Source organism: Heterodontus francisci, chromosome 11 (genome assembly GCF_036365525.1).
Source record: "Heterodontus francisci isolate sHetFra1 chromosome 11, sHetFra1.hap1, whole genome shotgun sequence".
NCBI lineage: Eukaryota > Metazoa > Chordata > Chondrichthyes > Heterodontiformes > Heterodontidae > Heterodontus > Heterodontus francisci.
In genome coordinates this window covers 116116437-116138180 of record NC_090381.1, presented here as the reverse complement: position 1 = coordinate 116138180, position 21744 = coordinate 116116437, and the positions used below count along the sequence as shown (strand labels likewise).

At 47.2% G+C, this 21744-nt stretch overlaps 1 long non-coding RNA gene across 1 annotated transcript; it reads left to right on the top strand.

Annotated features, from left to right (window-relative positions):
- Positions 1 to 934: 934 nt before the first annotated feature.
- Positions 935 to 6705, top strand: LOC137375487 (uncharacterized). Its single transcript, XR_010976003.1, has 2 exons — positions 935 to 986; positions 2439 to 6705. It is a non-coding gene; the product is annotated as an uncharacterized lncRNA (long non-coding RNA).
- Positions 6706 to 21744: the final 15039 nt, after the last annotated feature.

Below are 21744 nucleotides of genomic sequence, written 5' to 3'. Positions count from 1 at the left end.
CCCCAGTGTCCTGGTCAATATCTATCCGTAAACCAACACCTAAAAACAGGTCAATATTACATTGCTGTCTGTGGGAGCTTGCTGTATGCAAATTGGCTGCTGTGTTTCCTACATTACAACAGTGATTACACTTCAAAAATACTTCATTTGCTGGAAAGCACCCTGGGGATGTCCTGAGGCCGTACAAATGCTATGCAAATACAAGTCTTTCATTTCTTTTAGTCACTCAGCGCAGGAAGGTAGCATTGACTGAAGTGCTGTCTTGGCCATGAGATAGGATCTGGTGGCCTGTCCTCTTGGACATTTGGTTTGTAGATTGAGAACATTCTATACCTTCAAAAATAAGCGTATATCTATTCCTAACACTTGGCCCCAATGTGGGTGGTGGTGGGCTGAGTGCATGTGGAACAGCAATCCCTCACCTTCAAAACGAGATTTATTGATAGATTTTTGTTGCGTAAATGTTACAGAACCAAGGTGGGTAGGTGGAGATAAGATACAGATGAGCCATGATCTACCGAATAGCAGAACAGGCTTGAGGGACTGAATGGTCTAAAGCCTGGGTCAGGTATAAAATTAAAACCCGACCTGACCACAGCCAACCTGGGCCCGAGTCCTTGAATTTATTTTTGCACCCGACCCCAACATGAATATCATTCATCCATTCCAGCAGCAGGATATTCCTGCAGTGCGGAAGCATGGATGAGCCTGATCCTGTGAGTTCCCGGAGGCAGCACTGTCCAGCCCGACCCAACCCGAATGCTGGACTTGGAATATAGACCCGGACATGTAGTCGGGTCTTGTTGGGTTTGGGTCGGGTAGCCAGGCTTTAGAATGGTCTTTTCCTATTTCTAAGAGAGCTTGGATGCTTTTTTTATATGAAATAAATAACCCTTCAGGGAAGAGATGGCTAATTGGGCGTCACGGTTTTCTTACAGGTCCTCCTGACACAGTCACAGTCTCCACGGAAAACTTCAAGATTGAAGGTAAATTTCCTGATGGACTTGCTGATCGTGAGAAGAGCTGGAAGACCATTCTGTCCCTCTATCTTATTAATATTACCATGTTTGCTCCTCTGAGCCATATTCTCTCATTTCTTCTAAGCCTTAAATGCACTTTTAGTACGTTCAAATTGAAACTCATTGCAGCGTACCCTACCCTTTACTTTGTGCTTCCAGGATCTCCGAACATGAACTGTTCACTTCTGTTTTCCTTAAACCTGTGGCTCAAAGAACCCAAGCATATGTCTTCTAACTATGACATCTTACCTTCTCTTCCACTCTATTTGAGCCTTGGTAATGTTCTGCACTTTGGGCCTTGACTGTTCCTTTCTCCTGTAGAACTTCCTGCACCACAGTGGCCAAACGAATTCCATTTTTGAGTAATTCTATACGCCTGAGACCAGGTCTAGCATCGTTGTCACTGGAGTACTTCCCAATGCTCTCCTCGCAAGCCTCCCACCTTCCACCTCTACCCTATTAGCTCATCCAAAACTTTGCAGTCCCATATTCTAACTCGCATCATGTCCCATCCACCCATCACCTGCTGTGCTCACTGACCTGTATTGGCTCCCAGTCCGGCTTCAACTTTAAAATTCTCATCCTTAGTTTCATGAAACGGACAGTGTCCCCCTGGCCTCACTTCTCCCTATCTCTGTAATCCCTCCAGCCCTACAACCCTCCAATATCTCTGTAACCCCCTCCAGTCCTACAACTCTCCGATATCTCTGTAACCCCCTCCAGTCCTACAACTCTCCGATATCTCTGTGTTCCTCCAAATCTGCCTTTTTGCACATTCCCGATTTCCATTATTTCGCCATTGGCAACAGTGTCTTCAGTCGCACGGCCCTGTGGTCTGGAATTATTTCTAGAGGGATAGAATTGGCAGTTAGAGAAGTTATACTAAACTTGTATCAAGCCTTGGTTAAACCACACTTGGGGAACTGTGTACAATTCTAGTTGCCATATTTTAGAAAGGATATAGAGGCACCGGAGAGGGTGCAAAGATTATTTACAAGGATGATACCAGAACTGTCTACCACCACCTCAAAGGTAATAAGGGATTGCTCACATCCCATGAATGAATAAGAAAAAAACTACAGTGATGATTGATTTGCTTGTTTATGCCCTTATTAACCTGTGCCACTACTCTTGGTGGTCTGTGTATTTGTATTCTGAAATCCCTTTGCTCCTCTATCCCATTCCAAGTAATATGTGACCTCCTTAACTTTCTTAACAACATGTTATACCTCACACTTAATTGGCAAATGAATTTCAATGAAGTCATGTGCCCAGTCTCCAAGTTTGTTACCGTCATCCTGTAAATTGTTGTAGTCCTCAATATTGACCATTTCACCCTCACTTTGGTGTCATATGCAAATCTAGATGTAGTTTTTGTTGGGTGTTGTGTCTGATATATTGACCATTGGCTTTTTTCAGATGATGATTCCTGGGATCTGATCACGTGTTTCTGTATGAAGCCTTTTGCTGGCAGGCCGATGATTGAATGCAATGAGTGCGGCACCTGGATCCACCTCTCATGTGCTAAAATCAGGAAATCGAATGTTCCCGAGGTTTTCATCTGCCAGAAGTGTAAGGACTCCAAACAAGACATTAGGAGGTCCAATCGAGCTCGAACCGGGCCCAAGAAACGCTTCAGTGAATGACTAGTTGGAGGCCTGGCAATTCTGGCAGGTCGTAGAGACAATCATGCACAATGGGAAAAGGAAAAGGTGTTTTGAAAACTTTATGGGACCAGCTCTGTCCTGTTTTGGTCCTGCATTGAACATATGCCTTCTTGACAAAACTCAATGGTGCAGGATTCACCGTACGTTGAATGTGTATATAGTCCAAGACCTGGAACTATTGGCCTCTTCTCACTCACCTAAACTCTCCACAAGCTCTTGTTCCTTTGGTAGTAAGCTCATTAAAATCTGGGACTTGGCAGAGGAGACTGGACCAAGGCAATGACACGTTCTGCACTCTCTTATTTAAAGTAGATCTGTGATTATGAAGCAGGACTTCTAAGTAAAGAGATGCTATAGATTATTTGTTACTTCGAGTGTTGACTCTGCCCATTGTCAATGGAATGCAGGGGAACGTGTGAATGTTGGTAAATTGCAGAGGACTGCCAGTGAGTGGGATGGGGAGTAGCGGGGGGGAGGGAGTGTAGTGGGTGGGGGGTTCCTGAGCCATGGCTCCACTGTCATAGCAATGCAATTCAGACATGTCCGTCGAGCAAAAACATGGCAGGTAAACCCCTCCTGAGCTCGATAGTTAGACCACCGAGTACGAGTGAACCAGTCACCAAAGATTAAAATCGTCATGTGAGTAGGCTGAGGCCTCAAGTTTGAAAAGTCACTATGCAAAAATCTAGGTGTCGGTTCCACTAAAGTGTCACGCTGTCAAACCTTGGAAGGGTGTGTGGTTCAATAGAACACATTTTGTCCCTCTTTTTATTTGCTGTCCCTCTCGTCCTATTAAAAAAAAAAATGCAATTATAATTTGAGATTTCTTTCCTGTTAAGTAATGGAATTCAACCTTTGGTTGTCATGAGTTGTTTCTGATGTCACTGGTTTCTAGGCAGCTGTTTGTAATTGTTGAGGATTTAACCTTCAAAGTTCTTCTCCCCTCTAAATTCCCGATGGCTGTAAACGTGGTGCAGTATTGAGCCATGCTGGATGGCAAGTAAAGGCCAGGTGTGGTCCCCTCCACAGTGGAATAGTCTGCTGATGCTCAGTGTGTAGTCTCACTTGTTGAGGTGTGTAAGGATCTAATGCTGTAGCCAGGCATCAGGCAGTGCCTTGAGCGAAGGTCCCAGCCACACACCACTAGAGGAGCTCTTGGTAATATGATGGTACATAGAGTATCGCACCTCACATGCTTGGTTGTTATAGTTCAGTTCTATGCTGCCTTAATATTTACAACCACACAAATATACATACAGCGGTCTCTCAACAAATCCATCTCAGCATTTCACAAACCTGTAACAGTGAACAAACTCTGAACATATAGGGCCACTTGAACTGTGATGACACCCAACCCCAGTTACAGATACTTCCAAACCTGTAGCTGGAGAAAACACTTTCAGCTGAATAACACTGGTACAATACTGGTGGGGACAGGTCTGTCGCTGTATAACACTGGGGTACAGTATTGATGGGTACAAGTCTGACACTATATAACACTGGGGTACAGTACTGGTGGGTACAGGTCTGTTACTGTATAACACTGGGGTACAGTATTGATGGGTACAAGTCTGACACTATATAACACTGGGGTACAGTACTGGTGGGTACAGGTCTGTCTCTGTATAACACTGGGGTACAGTATTGATGGGTACAAGTCTGACACTATATAACACTGGGGTACAGTACTGGTGGGTACAGGTCTGTTACTGTATAACACTGTGGTACAGTACTGGTGGGTACAGGTCTGACCGTATAAAACTGGGGTACAGTACTGGTGGGTACAGGTCTGTCACTGTATAACACTGTGGTACAGTACTGGTGCGTACAGGTCTGTCACTGTATAACACTGTGGTACAGTACTGGTGGGTACAGGTCTGTCACTGTATAACACTGAGGTACAATACTGGTGGGTACAGGTCTGTCACTGTATAACACTGGGGTACAATACTGGTGGGTACAGGTCTGTCACTGTATAACACTGTGGTAAAGTACTGGTGGGTACAGGTCTGTCACTGTATAACACTGGGGTACAATACTGGTGGGTACAGGTCTGTCACTGTAGAACACTGGGGTACAGTACTGGTGGGTACAGGTCTGTCACTGTATAACACTGTGGTAAAGTACTGGTGGGTACAGGTCTGTCACTGTATAACACTGGGGTACAGTACTGGTGGGTACAGGTCTGTCACTGTATAACACTGGGGTACAATACTGGTGGGTACAGGTCTGTCACTGTATAACACTGGGGTACAATACTGGTGGGTACAGGTCTGTCACTGTATAACACTGGGGTACAGTACTGGTGGGTACAGGTCTGTCACTGTATAACACTGTGGTAAAGTACTGGTGGGTACAGGTCTGTCACTGTATAACACTGGGGTACAGTACTGGTGGGTACAAGTCTGTCCCTGGAGGGGTGAATCTTTAAAACTGTTAATGCACTGTCCCTTTAAAGGCACTGTTTGGCTCACACTAAAGTCCTTTCTTGCACGTATTGGCATAATCGTTACGGGTTTTTTATTCTAGACCAATACCAATTCTCGAACACATCTAGCAATTAACAATGTGAGGGTCAAACACTGACCAGCTGATGAGGGACTGATCTGATGCCCTGCATACTGACTTTTACTCATTCAGTATCCTAAATTTTGGAAGGGTTTTTCTACTGTGTCCACAGGCTTTACTGAGCAGGGAAGATTCACCCATGGAAACTATCAAGCGTGTTTGTTTTTAAACGTGTTCCTGTTGGAATTGTGTCCTTGTAATGTTTTGATTTGAGATGGCTGTGTTGTTGAGCATCAGGTTATCTGTGAAGTTATGTAGCACAGGCAGAGAGTTGGAGCTTCACCTAATTATGACTGAATCACTTAAAAAAAAAAAGAGTGGTTTTGTTGGAATGATTTTGGTTTGCGTGTGAACTGGACTTTTCACTGTATCCAAAGGGCAGTGGATGTGAGCTTGATATTTCTTGGTTAAAATCAGGGATGTGGAATTAATTTGACAGAAAGGATTTTGAAATACAATGAACAACATTTTTTTTATAAAGTTTTCTGTTTTTTAGAAACTTAGGCTTTTAAAAGGGATGGCGATTGTGGAGGGATTTCCCAGTTGATCAGTGGCTCAGTTGATCAGTGCTCTGCCTGGTGTGACTCTGCTTCACTGAGGCAGCTCATCTCTCTTGTGTGATTGTGGGTGCAGCCATTGATCTCTGGTGCCCTGCCTGCAAAGTTCTGGTTCTGGACTGCCTCACCACATCCAATGACCTATTTCACCAGACATGCTGACTTTGGCCATGAAGGTGACCGGGTGGTGGAGTAAGGAGTAATGGGATTGGGGGGGGTGCACTGGGAGGGAGAACTGCACAGCTGGAGGAGCAGGACGGTGGGAATTGCTGCAGGCACTGCCCCTTTGTATAAGTCCAGAGGATTTTTAAATTACAAAAGTGTTACATACTGGGTCTGATAGTTAGCCCAGTGTTAAAATATGCCATGTAATGTTCCATTTGTAAATAGACCAGAAATTGATTTGTAAATAATTCAGTTTAAAAATAAAAGGAAGATATTATGGGATGCAGACGTTGAGGTTACTTGGGATGTGGTTTAAATTGCACTAAACCTTTCACCATGAGAATTACCAGAGGGGGTCAGCCCTTAACTTGTGTTACTTTGTACATATGTAAGATAATCGAGGCCTGTGTTTGTAAAGTGCAGGCTGTGTTTAAGATGTACCTGTTTATTCCTTAAAGCCAATTTTCTGTGGAAATGATTTGTATTTTCTGTAATTATCACCTTGATTTGTTTTGATGCAGGTGAAGAGGGAGTGGGAGAGGAGGAAATCATTTTAAAATATCTCTCTCCCTCTACCTCCTTTTCTTTGTTGGCCTTTCAGCCGAGGCCCAAACCTAGGCCTTGAACTAGTGCCCGTCTGGTTGTTAGGCAACATCTTATCACTTGCATCACCACATTGGCTGATTTTCTATTCCTGGCAGGTAAAATAAAATCTACGTTGAATATAAATCTTGGAGATTTGGCATGAACATTTAGTCCATGGGAGTGATTTATGGTGTATGATTGGACCAGGCACCAGCCAGAGTCCATTGTCTATCTTGATATGAGTGCCAGCAGGCTATCCAACTGTTGTAGTCATCACAAGCCCAGTTCTGTCTGACCTCCTGCACTCACAGCCTTTTGTGGGGTGGGGAGTTCCAGATTTCTACTACCCTTTTCACAGCTGAATGGCCTCACCCTCATTCAAAGATTATGCCCTCTTGTTCTGGATTTTTCCACAAGATGAAATCGTTTTTCTGTGTCTACCCTATAGAGTCCATTTAGCTAGCACTTTAGACACCTCGATTAGACCGTCCCTCAACCTTCTAAACTCAAGGGAATGCACAAGAACACAAAAAAAATAGGAGCTGGGGTAGATTATAAGGCCCATGGAGCTTGCCCCACCATTCATTAAGATAATGACTGATGATCTACCTCAACTCCACTTTCCCGCACTATCCCCATGCCCCCCGATTCCCTCAGTGCCCAAGTATCTGTCGATCTTAGCCTTGAATATACTGAACGACTGAGCATCCACAGCTTTCTGGGGTAGAGAATTCCAATGATTCACAACCCTCTGAGTGAAGAAATTTCTCCTCATCTCAGTCCTAAGTGGCCAATCCCCTTATCTTGAGGCTATGTTTTAGACTCTCCAGACAGGAGGAACAACCTCTCAGCACACACCCTGTCAAACCCTCTGAATTTTACATAGTTCAATGAGATTGCCCGTTCATCCTTTTAAAAAGAAAATGACACAAGCCAGGTTTATCCAATTTGACCCTATAGTGTATCCCTTTTAAGCCCCAGTATCAATCTGATGACTCTGTTCTGCACCCCCTCTAAGGCCAATATAGCCTTCCTGAAATGCAGTGCCTAGGACTGAACACAGTTACTCCAGATAGAATGTGATCAAGGCTTTGACCAACTGAAGCATCACTTGCTCATTGGTGTGTTGCTGAAACTGAAAAGGTATCTGAGATGTGCATAGCGGAACCCAGACATCATGGGAATGTCCGGTATTGGAGATTTTCTATCTGCATATCCCGCACCAACAACTCCCACTCCCCCCAACACCTTTATGTTACTATCATTAGGCAAGTATGCACTGTTCATGGCTGGGCTGGACAGCTGCCTTTTGAAACCAACATTAAAGGAACTATCATTAACGCCAAGCCCTTTCCCAACAACTTGCCTTGAACCTCTGCAGAATTTCAGGCCCTGTGTGTGGCCAGATCACTTGACTTGTGTGTGCCCCAATTTCGAGGGAACAGTCCAATGCAATGTCCCTTTAAAATATTGATGTCCTCCTATCAGATTCTGTTTGTTGGGCAGTTTCCTTGAACATGCTCCCTGGATGATGTAAGAGATAGAAAGTAAGATGAAGCAGAAAAAGGGTGCATATGACAGATGTCAGGTGGATAATCCAATTGAGAACCAGGCTGAATATAGACGTTTCAGAGGGGAAGTGAAAAAACAAATAAGAGAAGCAAAGAGAGAGTATGAGAAGAGACTCAGGCCTAACATAAAAAGGAATCCAAAAGTCATCTTTAGGCATATAAATAGTAAAAAGGTGGTAAAAGGAGGAGTGGGATCGATAAGGGATCTAAAAGGGTATTTACACATGGCTGAGGTACTAAATGAATATTTTGCATCTGTCTTTACCACGGAAGAAGATGCTGCCCATATCATGGTGAAAAAGGATGTAGTTGAGATGCTGGATGGGGTAAAAATTGATGAGGTGTTAGAAAGGCTGGCTGTACTTAAAGTTGATTAAATCACCAGGCCTGGATGAGGTACATCCAAGGGTACTTGGGGAAGTTAGGGTGGAAATTGCAGAGGCACTGGCCATCATCTTCCAATCCTCCTTCAACTCGGGGGTGGTGCCAGAGGACTGGAGAATTGCAAATGTCACACCCTTGTTCTAAAAAGGGTGTAAGGACAAGCCCAGCAACCACAGACCAGTCAGTGTAACAGTGGGGGCGGGGGGGGGGGGGGGCGACTTTTTAGAAATGATAATATGGGACAAAATTAATGTCACTTGGACAAGTGTGGATTAGTTAAGAAAAGCCAGCATGATTTGTTAAGGAGAAATCGTGTTTAATTAACTTGCATGAGTTTTTTTTTTGATGTGCTAATAGTTGATGTGATGTATATGGACTTCCAAAAGGCATTAGATAAAGTGCCATATAACAGGTTTGTCAGCAAAGTTAAAGCCCATGGAATTGACTGGATAGTATCAGCAGGGATACGGAAATGGCTGAGTGACAGGAAACGGAGTAGTTGTGAGCAGTTGTTTTTCGGACTGGAGGAATATAGTGGGGTTCGCCAGGTCTGTGTTGGGATATATATTACTGACCTAGACTTGGGTGTGCAGGGCACAATTTCAAAATTTGCAGATGACACAAAACTTGACAGTATTGCAAACTGTGAGGAGGATAGTGATAAATTTCAAGAGGACATAGACAGGCTGGTGGAATGGGCGGGCAGAGAAGTGTGAAGTGATTCATTTTGGTAGGAAGGATGAGGAGAGGCAATATAAAGTAAATACTAAAGCGGACTCATGAGCAGAGGGACCTGGGGGTATATGTGCATAAATCATTGGAGGCTGTAGGGTAGGTTGAGAAAGCAGTTGATCAAGCATATGGGATCCTAGGCTTTATAAATAGGGGCATAGGGTACAAAAGCAAGGAAGTTATGATAAACCTGTATAACACTGGTTCGGTCTCAACTGGAGTATTGCGCCCAGTTCTGGGTGCCACACTTTAGGAACGATGTTGAGGCATTAGAGAAAGTTCAGAAAAGATTCACGAGAATGGTTCCAGGGATGAGGAACTTCAGTTACATGGGTAGGTTGGAGAAGCTGCATCAGTTCTCCTTGGTGAAGAGAAGATTAAGGGGAAATTTGATTGAGGTGCTCAAAATCATGAGGGGTCTGGACAGAGTATGTTGGGAGAAATTGTTCCTATTGGCTGAAGGATCCAGAAGCAGAGGACACCAATTTAAGGTTGCTCATGTCACTGTTATTTCTTTTGCCAATTTTTTTTTTATGCAGCAAGTGTTTAGGATCTGGAATGCACTGCCTGAGAGTGTGGTGGAGGCAGGTTCAGTGAGTGTTTAGGATCTGGAATGCACTGCCTGAGAGTGTGGTGGAGGCAGGTTCAGTGAGTGTTTAGGATCTGGAATGCACTGCCTGAGAGTGTGGTGCAGGTAGGTTCAGTGAGTGTTTAGGATCTGGAATGCACTGCCTGAGAGTGTGGTGGAGGCAGGTTCAGTGAGTGTTTAGGGTCTGGAATGCACTGCCTGAGAGTGTGGTGGAGGCAGGTTCAGTGTGTGTTTAGGATCCGGAATGCACTGTCTGAGAGTGTGGTGGAGGCAGGTTCAGTGTGTGTTTAGGATTCGGAATGCACTGTCTGAGAGTGTGGTGGAGGCAGGTTCAATCAAGGCCTTCAAAGGAGAACTGGATAATTATCCGAAAAGAAATTTGCCGGGCTATGGGGAAAAGGCAGGGGAGTGGGACTAGGTGAGAGGTGGCACGGACATGGAGGGCTGAATGACCTCTTTCTGTGCTGCAATCATTCTCTGGTTCTATGACATCAGGGGGGCGGTGGGGGTGGGGGGGGGGAGGGTAGAAATGGCCACGTCTATAAATGCTGAAAGATCATTGAAGAATGAATTCCCATTTATATTGCAGCTTTCAGGACATACCCCACTGCTTCACAGCCAATGGATTATTTTTGAATTGCAGTGAGGTAAAGATATAGAAAGATTTCCGGCACAAAAGGAGGTCCTTCAACCTACCCCGTTCACGTTGGCTGGTAAAAAGCCATCCTGGCTGATTCCACCTTCCAGCCTTGGTCTGTAGTCCTGTCGGTTACGGCACCTCAAGTGCATATCCAAGTGTTTTTTTAAAAATGCGATGAGGGTTTCTGCCTCGACCACACTTTCAGGCAGTGAATTCCAGATCCCCACCACCCTCTGAGTGAAAAGAAATTCTTCTTGACTCCCCTCTAATCCTTCTACCAATTACTTTAAATCTATGCCCCCTGCTTATTGACCTCTCTAAGGCAATTTGGCCCTTCCTATCCACTCTATCCAGGCCCTTCGTAATTCTATACACTTCATTAAATCTCTCCTCAGCCGCCTCTGTTCCAAAGAAAACAACCCCAGCCTATCCAACCTTTCCTCTTAGCTACAATTCTCCATTCCTGGCAACTTGTTTAAACATAGCAGCCAATTTTTCTTGTGTTTACTGCACCTTAGTGATGCAATAGTCCCAGGTAACAGGAACTAGAATATTCTCCCTTTCAAGTGTTTTTTTCTCTCGGTCTGTCTTGTTAAAACTTGCCAGTGATCAGCAGTTTGTGCTTCTCATCTCATTCCATTCCTTCCCAGGAGAAGAGGTTTCGTCAAATAAGTTCTCATACAGAAAGCACTTGCACCCCTTTAATCGTGTAGTGTCAGCTGTGGTTCAGTGGATAGCCCTCTCACCTCAGTCAGAAGGTTGTGGGTTCAAGACCCACTCCAGAGACTTGAGCACATAATCAAGGCTGACACACGCAGTGCAGTACTGAGGGAGCACTGCACTGTTGGAGATGCTGAATTTTGTAGAGATGTTAAACTGAGGCCCCATCTGCCCTCTCAAGTGGACGTAAAGGATTCCATGGCGACTATTTCAAAGAAGAGCAGGGGAGTTGCTAAAACAGTTGTTCTGGTCATTTATCCCTTTGTTGTTTGTGGGATCTTGCTGTGTGCAAATGGGCCTCCAGGTTTCCTATGTTACAGCAGTGACTACACTTTAAAAGTGCTTCATTGGCTGGAAGGTTCTGAGGTTGTGAAAGGCGCTATATTTTATTTCTCTGTCCTCACTTAAGCTTTTTATATTACTTGCAAACAAATAACCTTGTAATGACTTGGACCCAGCACATGAGGGCAGGTGTGAGACTAGAGCAGCTTCTGTTTGAATTATAAAGGTTGGAACTGCAGCCAGACGTCACCCATTCTAAATGTCCATTGCACTGTGTGTGTGAGGATGCTCTTGACGTTAGCCACAGAAGTTTCCATTTGCTAATGTTATTAGATAAAGGGAAACTCTTTCCTCTGAAAGAGGGGGTGTGGGGTGGGAGGAGTCAAGAACAAGGGGGTATAACTTTAAAATTAGAGCCAGGCTGTTCTGGGCGTGATGTCAGGAAGCACTTAGTCACAAAAAGAATAGTGGAAATCTGGAAGACTGCCCCACAAAAAGCTATGGATGCTGGGAGTCAATTGGAGCTTTGAAAACGGAGATTGATCGATTTTTTTTTTGGGTGAGATTATCGAGGGATGTGGATTGGGGATGTGCAGCTTCCGAAGAACAATAGGAAATGCAGGACCGATTGAGTGTGACAATGCTGAACAAATTGATTGGTGCCTGTAGCCCTGGCACCAAAGGGATCACCAAAAGACACCGGTTTGTTCTAGAATGTAATCAGATTTGTTCAAAAATGCTCAGTGTAAATCTTTCAAATTTGGGGGTTTGATTTTGAGCGGGCATCACTGTGAGGGGGCACTTGGTAGTGCAGCTGGTGAAAGGCCTTCATGGATTGACCAGGAGATTCCTGTTTACTGTTGATCAGCTGAAATCAAACACTTGCCATTTCTATCACGTACTATCCCATCAAACAATTCCAGGGCAGGTACAGCACAGGATTGGCTGGAGCGTTTGGAGCACTTCCTGTGTGCAATTAGGTGAAACAGCTACACCGGACAGGCTGGTGGGAGCTACAACTGGAGAGGAGAGAGCAGAGAGTTACAACTTCGACTGCCCCATCACCGTTTGCACTGATAACATCAAAGCATAGGGACAAGAGCTACATCCATCCCAACATGTCAATAGAGGCATATGTAAAAGTAGTGGCTGAGGTTGCCAGCCCCTCGGCCATTGTTGCTGCTTCTGAAATGTACGGGAAAGCTGTGTATTTCCTGAAGACCGAGTGGGCGGTGTCCCTGGCCCTGAGCTTGAGGCTCACTGTGGGCGGGTCCTTTCTGCCAGTGGACCTCTAGGAGGCTACTGCGCAGCCTTCCGTGACCGGTGGGCACTGCAGGGACTGGAGTGCATCATCGATGCTGAGAATGGCACTTTAATTTGAGTTTTGGTTTATTTTTGTGTTTTTAATAAAGTAATTTTTGTAAATATGTAAAAAAAAAAGGGGTTATTTTGATCAATGGCCTGCCCTTCATTTCTGGTGAGCTCCTCCTTCCCCACCTGCACCATCTGGGGGAGGTAAAGACAGGGCTCACCCCAGTCCCGCATATATACTCCTTCCACGCCAGTTATTTATGCAGCTCGCGTGGGAGGAGGTCACAGAGGGCCAGTTTAATGTCGAGTTCCATGAGGCGGCCTACTGCGTCTTCTGGACCTTGGATGAAGTGCAAGCCTGCAAGGGGCTGGGGCATGTTCGGAAGAGCTGCAATGGTTCAAGAAGGCAGCTCAACACCACCTTCTCGAGGGCAAATAGAGATGGGCAATAAATGCTGGCCTAGCCAGCGACGCCCACATCCCATGAATGAATAAAAAAAACTCAGGCAGTAACTGCTCATTGGACCCAGGCCCCGAAACCCTCCTGGGGAGCCGGTCCGTTTGGGCCGTTTAAAATAACTTACCTTTCATTGCAGCAGCTTATTCGGAAGCAGAGAGTGCGAGCGAGTGATCAGCTGGGAAGGTCAGTTTCAACTTAAACTTAATTTCCTTTTGTTTTCGGCGGATCAGGGGGCTTCTGGGTAAGTAAAAAGCCTATATATTTGGGCCGTTTCTGAACCCGAGACACTGCACGTGTAGTGTCTCCCACCCGCCCTCCTCCTCTAACCAAAAAAAAGGACTCGGTGGTGTGTAGATAAGGTAAGGCTTTTTCTATTTCTCTTTTTTTTATTTACCGTGTGATTGGTAAAAACTTTTTGTTCCTTTTTCATTTATCTAAGTTAAGCTTAAGATTAAAAATGGCAGGAGATCTCAGAACCGTGTTATGCTCATCTTGCTCAAAGTGGGAGCTAAGGGACATGGCTGATGTCCCTGACTCCTTCACGTGCAGGAAATGTGTCCAGCTTCAGCTCTTGTTAGACCGCATGACGGCTCTGGAGCTGCGGATGGACTCACTTTGGAGCATCCGTGATGCTGAGGAGGTCGTGGATAGCACGTTTAGCGAATTGGTCACACCGCAGATTAGGATTGCTGAGGGAGAAAGGGAATGGGTGACCAAAAGGCAGAGAAAGAGCAGGAAGGCAGCGCAGGTGTCCCCTGCGGTCATCTCCCTCCAAGACAGGTATACCGTTTTGGATACTGTTGAGGGAGATGGCTCACCAGGGGAAGGCAGCAGTAGCCAGGTTCATGGCACTGTGGCTGGCTCTGCTGTTCGGAAGGGCGGGAAAAAGTGTGGAAGGGCTATAGTCATTGGGGATTTGATTGTAAGGGGAGTAGATAGGCGGTTCTGTGGTCGAAAACGAGACTCCCGAATGGTATGTTGCCTCCCAGGTGCACGGGTCAGGGATGTCTCAGATCGGCTGCAGAACATTCTGAAGGGGGAGGGTGAACAGCTAGTTGTCATTGTGCACAGAGGCACCAATGATATAGGTAAAAAACGGGATGAGGTCCTACAAGCAGAATTTAGGGAGTTAGGAGCCAAGTTAAAAAGTAGGACCTCAGAGGTAGTAATCTCAGGATTGCTACCAGTGCCACGTGCTAGTCAGAGTAGAAATGAAAGAATAGTCAGGATGAATGCGTGGCTTGAGAGATGGTGCAGGAGGGAGGGGTTCAGATTTTTGGGACATTGGGACCGGTTCTGGGGGAGGTGGGACTATTACAAATTGGACGGTCTACACCTGGGCCGGACTGGAACCAATGTCCTTGGGGGTGCTTTTGCTAACGCTGTTGGGGAGGGTTTAAACTAATGTGGCAGGGAGATGGGAACCAAATGAGGAGGTCAGTGGACAGTAAGGAGGTAGTAACTAAAGCCTGTAAGGAACTAGATAATGAAGTCAGCATGACTAAGGGAAAGAGTAGGCAGGGAGCAGGTGATGAACGCAAAGGGACTGGTGGTCTGAGGTGCATTTGTTTTAATGCAAGAAGTGTAGTAGGTAAGGCAGATGAACTTAGGGCTTGGATTAGTACCTGGGAGTATGATGTTATTGCTATTACTGAGACTTGGTTGAGGGAAGGGCATGATTGGCAACTAAATATCCCAGGATATCGATGCTTCAGGTGAGATAGAGAGGGAGGTAAAAGGGGTGGAGGAGGTGCATTACTGGTCAAAGAGGATATCACAGCTGTGCTGAAGGAAGGCACCATGGAGGACCCGAGCAGTGAGGCAATATGGGCAGAACTCAGAAATAGGAAGGGTGCGGTAGCAATGTTGGGGCTATACTACAGGCCTCCCAACAGCGAGCGTGAGATAGAGGTACAAATATGTAAACAGATTATGGAAAGATGTAGGAGCAACAGGGTGGTGGTGATGGGAGATTTTAATTTTCCCAACATTGACTGGGATTCACTTAGTGTAGAGGTCCAGATGGAGCAGAATTTGTAAGGAGCATCCAGGAGGGTTTTCTAGAGCAGTATGTAAATAGTCCAACTCGGGAAGGGGCCATACTGGACCTGGTGTTGGGGAATGAGCCCGGCCAGGTTGTTGAAGTTTCAGTAGGGGACTACTTTGGGAATAGTAATCACAATTCCGTAAGTTTTAGAATACTCATGGACAAAGACGAGAGTGGTCCTAAAGGAAGAGTGCTAAATTGGGGGAAGGCCAACTATACCAAAATTCGGCAGGAGCTGGGGAATGTAGATTGGGAGCAGCTGTTTGAAAGTAAATCCACATTTGATATGTGGGAGTCTTTTAAAGAGAGGTTGATTAGCGTGCAGGAGAGACATGTTCCTGTGAAAATGAGGGATAGAAATGGCAAGATTAGGGAACCATGGATGACAGGTGAAATTGTGAAACTAGCTAAGAGGAAAAAGGAAGCATACATAAGGTCTAGGTGGCTGAAGAAAGACGAAGCTTTGAAAGAATATCGGGAATGTAGGACCAATCTGAAACGAGGAATTAAGAGGGCTAAAAGGGGTCATGAAATATCTTTAGCAAACAGGGTTAAGGAAAATCCCAAAGCCTTTTATTCATATATAAGGAGCAAGAGGGTAACTAGAGAAAGGATTGTCCACTCAAGGACAAAGGAGGAAAGTTATGCGTGGAGTCAGAGAAAATGGGTGAGATTCTAAACGAGTACTTTGCATCGGTATTCACCGAGGAGAGGGACATGACGGATGTTGAGGTTAGGGACAGATGTTTGATTACTCTAGGTCAAGTCGGCATAAGGAGGGAGGAAGTGTTGGGTATTCTAAAAGGCATTAAGGTGGACAAGTCCCCAGGTCTGGATGGGATCTATCCCAGGTTACTGTGGGAAGCGAGAGAGGAAATAGCTGGGGCCTTAACAGATATCTTTGCAGCATCCTTAAACACGGGTAAGGTCCCGGAGGACTGGAGAATTGCTAATGCTGTCCCCTTGTTTAAGAAGGGTAGCAGGGAAAATCCAGGTAATTATAGACCGGTGAGCCTGACGTCAGTGGTAGGGAAGCTGCTGGAGAAGATACTGAGGGATAGGATCTATTCCCATTTGGAAGAAAATGGGGCTTATCAGTGATAGGCAACATGGTTTTGTGCAGGGAAGGCCATGTCTTACCAACTTAATAGAATTCTTTGAGGAAGTGACAAAGTTGATTGATGAGGGAAGGGCTGTAGATGTCATATACATGGACTTCAGTAAGGCGTTTGATGAGGTTCCCCATGGTAGGCTGATGGAGAAAGTGAAGTCGCATGGGGTCCAGGGTGTACTTGCTAGATGGATAAAGAACTGGCTGGGCAACAGGAGACAGAGAGTAGCAGTGGAAGGGAGTTTCTCAAAATGGAGACGTGTGACCAGTGGTGTTCCACAGGGATCCGTGCTGGGACCACTGTTGTTTGTGATTTACATAAATAATTTGGAGGAAAGTATAGGTGGTCTGATTAGCAAGTTTGCAGACGACACTAAGATTGGTGGAGTAGCAGATAGTGAAGGGGACTGTCAGAGAATACAGCAGAATATAGATAGATTGGAGAGTTGGGCAGAGAAATGGCAGATGGAGTTCAATCAGGGCAAATGCGAGGTGATGCATTTTGGAAGATCCAATTCAAGAGTGAACTATACAGTAAATGGAAAAGTCCTGGGGAAAATTGATGTACAGAGAGATTTGGGTGTTCAGGTCCATTGTTCCCTGCAGGTGGCAGCGCAGGTCAATAGAGTGGTCAAGAAGGCATACGGCATGCTTTCCTTCATCGGACGAGGTATTGAGTACAAGGGTTGGCAGGTCATGTTACAGTTGTATAAGACTTTGGTTCGGCCACATTTGGAATACTGCGTGCAGTTCTGGTCGCCACATTGCCAAAAGGATGTAGATGCTTTGGAGAGGGTGCAGAGGAGGTTCACCAGGATGTTGCCTGGTATGGAGGGCGCTAGCTATGAAGAGAGCTTGAGTAGATTAGGATTATTTTCATTAGAAAGACGGAGGTTGAGGTGGGACCTGATTGAGGTGTACAAAATCATGAGAGGTATAGACAGGGTGGATAGCAAGAAGCTTTTTCCCAGAGTGGGGGATTCAATTACTAGGGGTCACGAGTTCAAAGTGAGAGGGGAAAAGTTTAGGGGGGATATGCATGGGAAGTTCTTTACGCAGAGGGTGGTGGGTGCCTGGAACGCATTGCCAGCGGAGGTGGTAGACGCGGGCATGATAGCGTCTTTTAAGATGTATCTAGACAGATAGATGAATGGGCAGGAAGCAAAGAGATACAGACCCTTAGAAAATAGGCGACATGTTTAGATAGAGGATCTGGATCGGCGCAGGCTTGGAGGGCCGAAGGGCCTGTTCCTGTGCTGTAATTTTCTTTGTTCTTTGTTCTAATCTGAGCCGCCTCTCGGGAATGCCCTCCATGCCATTCCAAACTGCAGGGAGGAGTTTCCTGTATAGGCCGCTCCTGCGCACTCTCTACTTCCTCCCCGTCGTCAGCCGCCTGGACATCCCGTGGTGGTCTGTGTTGCTATCTGGTGGCGAGAGAAAATCCCAGTGAAGCTCTCTCTACCTAGGAGTCCTTCCCCTTTACATCGGGGACCTGGGGTGGAGGATGTTACACAGGGCAGTCCCGTGCAATAGACTTTTAAGCCAGTTCACGGACTCCCAGGCAGCCTGTAATTTCTGCGGCCTGGACGAGTCCGTGTTCCACTTATATGTGGAGTGTGTGAGGTTGCAGCCCCTCTTTGAGTATTTAAAGGGGCTGCACTTCAGCCTCACGCTCCTTATCGTTGGGCACCCGGTGCGGGGGAGGTGGGCCGGGAGGAGGATCTCCTCGTCGGTCTGCTCCTGGGCCTGGCCAAGGTGGCAATTCACAGGTCCTGGCTGCGGGTCGTCAGGTGGTCCATCCACCCTGATTGCCTGCCCCTTTTCCGAGGTTACGTTCGCGCCCGGGTGTCCCTGGAGAAGGAACATGCGGTGTCCGCCGGCACGCTTGAGGCCTTCCGCGACCGGTGGGCACCGCAGGGGCTGGAGTGCATCATCAATGCCGAGAATGGCAATTTAATTTGAGATTTGTTTTATTTATTCAATTTTAATAAAGTTATTTATAAAATATATATAAAGGGGGACTGAGGAATAAAGGGCGGCGCAGTGGCTAGCACCACAGCCTCACAGCTCCAGGGACCCGGGTTCAATTCTGGGTACTGCCTGTGCGGAGTTTGCAAGTTCTCCTTGTGACCATGTGGGTTTTCGCTGGGTGCTCCGGTTTCCTCCCACAGCCAAAGACTTGCAGGTTGATATTTAAATTGGCCATTGTAAAAATTGCCCTTAGTGTAGGTAGGTGGTAGGGAATATGGGATTACTGCAGGGTTAGTATAAATGGATGGTTGTTGGTCGGCACAGACTTGGTGGGCCGAAGAGCCTGTTTCAGTGCTGTAGCTCTAAATAAATAAATAAACAAATGCCCCCTCAAGTAAAATAAAAGAGCCTGGGGTATAAATGCCACCTTACATAAAAAAAAGGGGGTAGATACAGAGTGAAGCACCCTCTACATTGTACCCATCAAACACTCCCAGGACAGGTACAACACGAAAAAAGGAAAGAAAATGGGGTTGACTGTTGCTTGATTGGAGATGCTGAGTGCTGATTGCAGCAACACTGCCTCAGCTGACAGTGTTGGTGGCAGTTGGAGGTTGACGAGGTGGAGAGAGGAGCTACGACTTAGCAGAGGGAGACCTGAATAACAACAACCTTTACAGCAAAGAAAGATACTTTTCAAAATAGGGCTTTGTTTGAAGGTGGGTGCTGAACAGCAGATGTTTACTTTGGACTGTGCAGGAGGACAAGGAGGAGACCGGAACAGGAATGGAACAGCAAGTCTACCAATCAAAGTTCACTTGCCAACCAATCAGCACTCTCTTCTCATGCCATATAAGTTGTTGTTTTCCCTTACATTGGTTATTCTTGCGATTGTCCTGATGAGTGCAAGACAGAAAAGCTTCGACAACATGTCTTTATTTTCAGCAATTATTATATATTTATTTTATTGTAGACTTTTTTGAAATTTGCAAGCCTCAATTGGGGTGGGGTTTAGCTCTTGAACCCATGGCAAGTCCATCTGTGCTGGTGGCGGGGTCCTCTAACAACTATGCGGCTGCAGCCTCTGCGGCTGCCCATGTGGCCTCATCACCTTTCAAACTAATCACTTCCAGCCATAGGGTGAAGAGCTACCCACATCCCAACATGTCTGTTGAGGCCTGTGTAAAGGCAATGGCTGAGGCTATCGGCCCTTCAGCCATTATCGCAGCCTCTAAGACGTACGGGAACGCAATGATTTTCCTCAAGACCCAGCACGCGGTGTCCCTGGCCCTGAAAAGAGGCTCACCATGGGCGGGACATTCCTGCCAGTGGACCCCCTGGGGGCTACCGCGCAGCGGATAATGTTGTCAAACATACCGTCCTTTATTCCCGGTGAGCTCCTCCTCCCCCACCTGCACCATCTGGGGGATGTGAGGTCCGGGATCACCCCAACCCACTCGGTCTTCGGGAGTGCAGCTTCTGACCTGTCTGCTCCTTCTGCCACTAGCTATTTATGCAGCTGGCACGGGAGGAGATAATGGAGGGCCACTTTGATGTCAAGTTCTAGGGGAGGCCTACCATGTCTTCTGGACCTCAGACGTGGTGCAGTGTCATGCCTATAAGGGGGTGGGAATGTCGCAAGGACTGCTCCAACCTCCGGGCCTCCAACTCTACCTTGGCAGCCCAGGCTAGTGCTGCTGCACCTCCCCTACTTCCCAACAGACACCGCTCAGGCGGTTCCAGAGGCCGTGGTTTTCATGGCACAGGTCGATACACCCAAAGGTGCGCCCCCGAACACAAAGCTTAGCCCTAGGCCCGATCCAGGGGAGTCCACCTGCCCCGCAGCTGAGCTCAGGCCCAAGGAATCTGAGCAGAGGGGTGCGGGGGTAGAAGCAGAGACCTCTACTGACATGGAGGTCTCTAAACCTACATGCCCCTCCTGGAATAAGAGGAGGAGGTGCCTCTCCTCTGATCAGGGTCTGTCTCCTGGCGCAGGTCCTTGTGCTGCCCCCACCACTGGAACCGTCAGGGCCTCATGACATGAGCGAGAGCCCCCTATCCCTCAACATGTAGGGGAGCCTGTGGACCCCCCGGGAGAAATCATTTCATCTGCCGCTGGGTCGGGTGTCCTGGGTGGAGGTGGGAATAGGACCTGTGAGTGTCAGTCCCCCCAGTCGCCTGTTACTGCTGCCCAGGATGGAGCTGACCCAAAAGGCATCTTAAACAATGTGATCAATGCACCGTCTGCTAGGCCTGTGGGCGCTGGCGGGGTGGGAGATGGCCTCCTCTCTCTGCCTCTGGTCCCAGGTCTGGCTGGATTTCCGGAGTCGGGAACAACCACCTCCCGGGCCACTTGCTACCTGGAGTCGGAGGTGGAGGGGGTCCTGAATCGCTGGCTCCAGTTCCCTAGAAGAACGCAGAGAGGACTCCTCTGCCATCAATCCTGGGGTTGAGATTGTGACGGAGGTGGGACCAGCTGGTGCGGCAGGGGCATCTGCCCCACAGTGTGTGGTCGGTCTATCGGCTGCTAGCAGTGATGACCCGGAGGAGGACGGGGACTCGGTGTGGAGCACGGAGGATAACCTTGAATCCATCGCCAGTGAGGCGGGGACTCTTCATGCCTCCTACCGAGTCTCCTCTCATCCCCACTGCAGAACTCCAGGATTTCCTTGCTGCCTGCAGGGGTTGCTGCAATAAAGTTCAGCTGGCCCTTGGTCCGTGGTTGAAATTGAGGCTGATCACCCAGTCCGTCCGTGCCGCCCTCAAGAAGCTGAGTGAAACTGGTGCTGAGGTGCCATTTCAATGCGTTCCTCTGAGTTGCTGGGGGAGTGGAAGACCAGGTGCACTTCCGCTCCCCCCTCACAGTGAGGTGTTGGTGACGGTTTTTAAGTACCTTTGACATGAAGATAACCGGAGCCAACCTCAACATCAATGGCAGCAGGGGGTCTCACCGCAGATTTCACAATCTCTCAGTCCTCGGGGAAGGGAGATAGACGGTGAGTTTGCTGCAGGAAACCCACACCGTTATGGGAGATGAAGCCACCTGGCTCCTGGAGTGGCAGGGTGGGGTCTACATGAGCCACCTCATCCTTATTCGTAGTGGGGTGGCTATCTTGTTGGCCCCGACTTTTCAGTCGGAGATCTTGGGGGTCAAGGAGCTTGAACTGGGCTGATTGCTCCACCTTGCCGTTCGCCTGGGTAGCATGCCGCTCCACCTTGTGAACGTGTACGCGCCCAGACCCAGCACATTGCAAGCGTGCATCTTTAAAGAAGTGTCCGCTCTCTTGAACTGTACCGATAGCGGCGAGTGCATCATCCTCGGGGAGGATTTTAACAGTACTCTCGAGGAGAGGGATCGTTCCGGT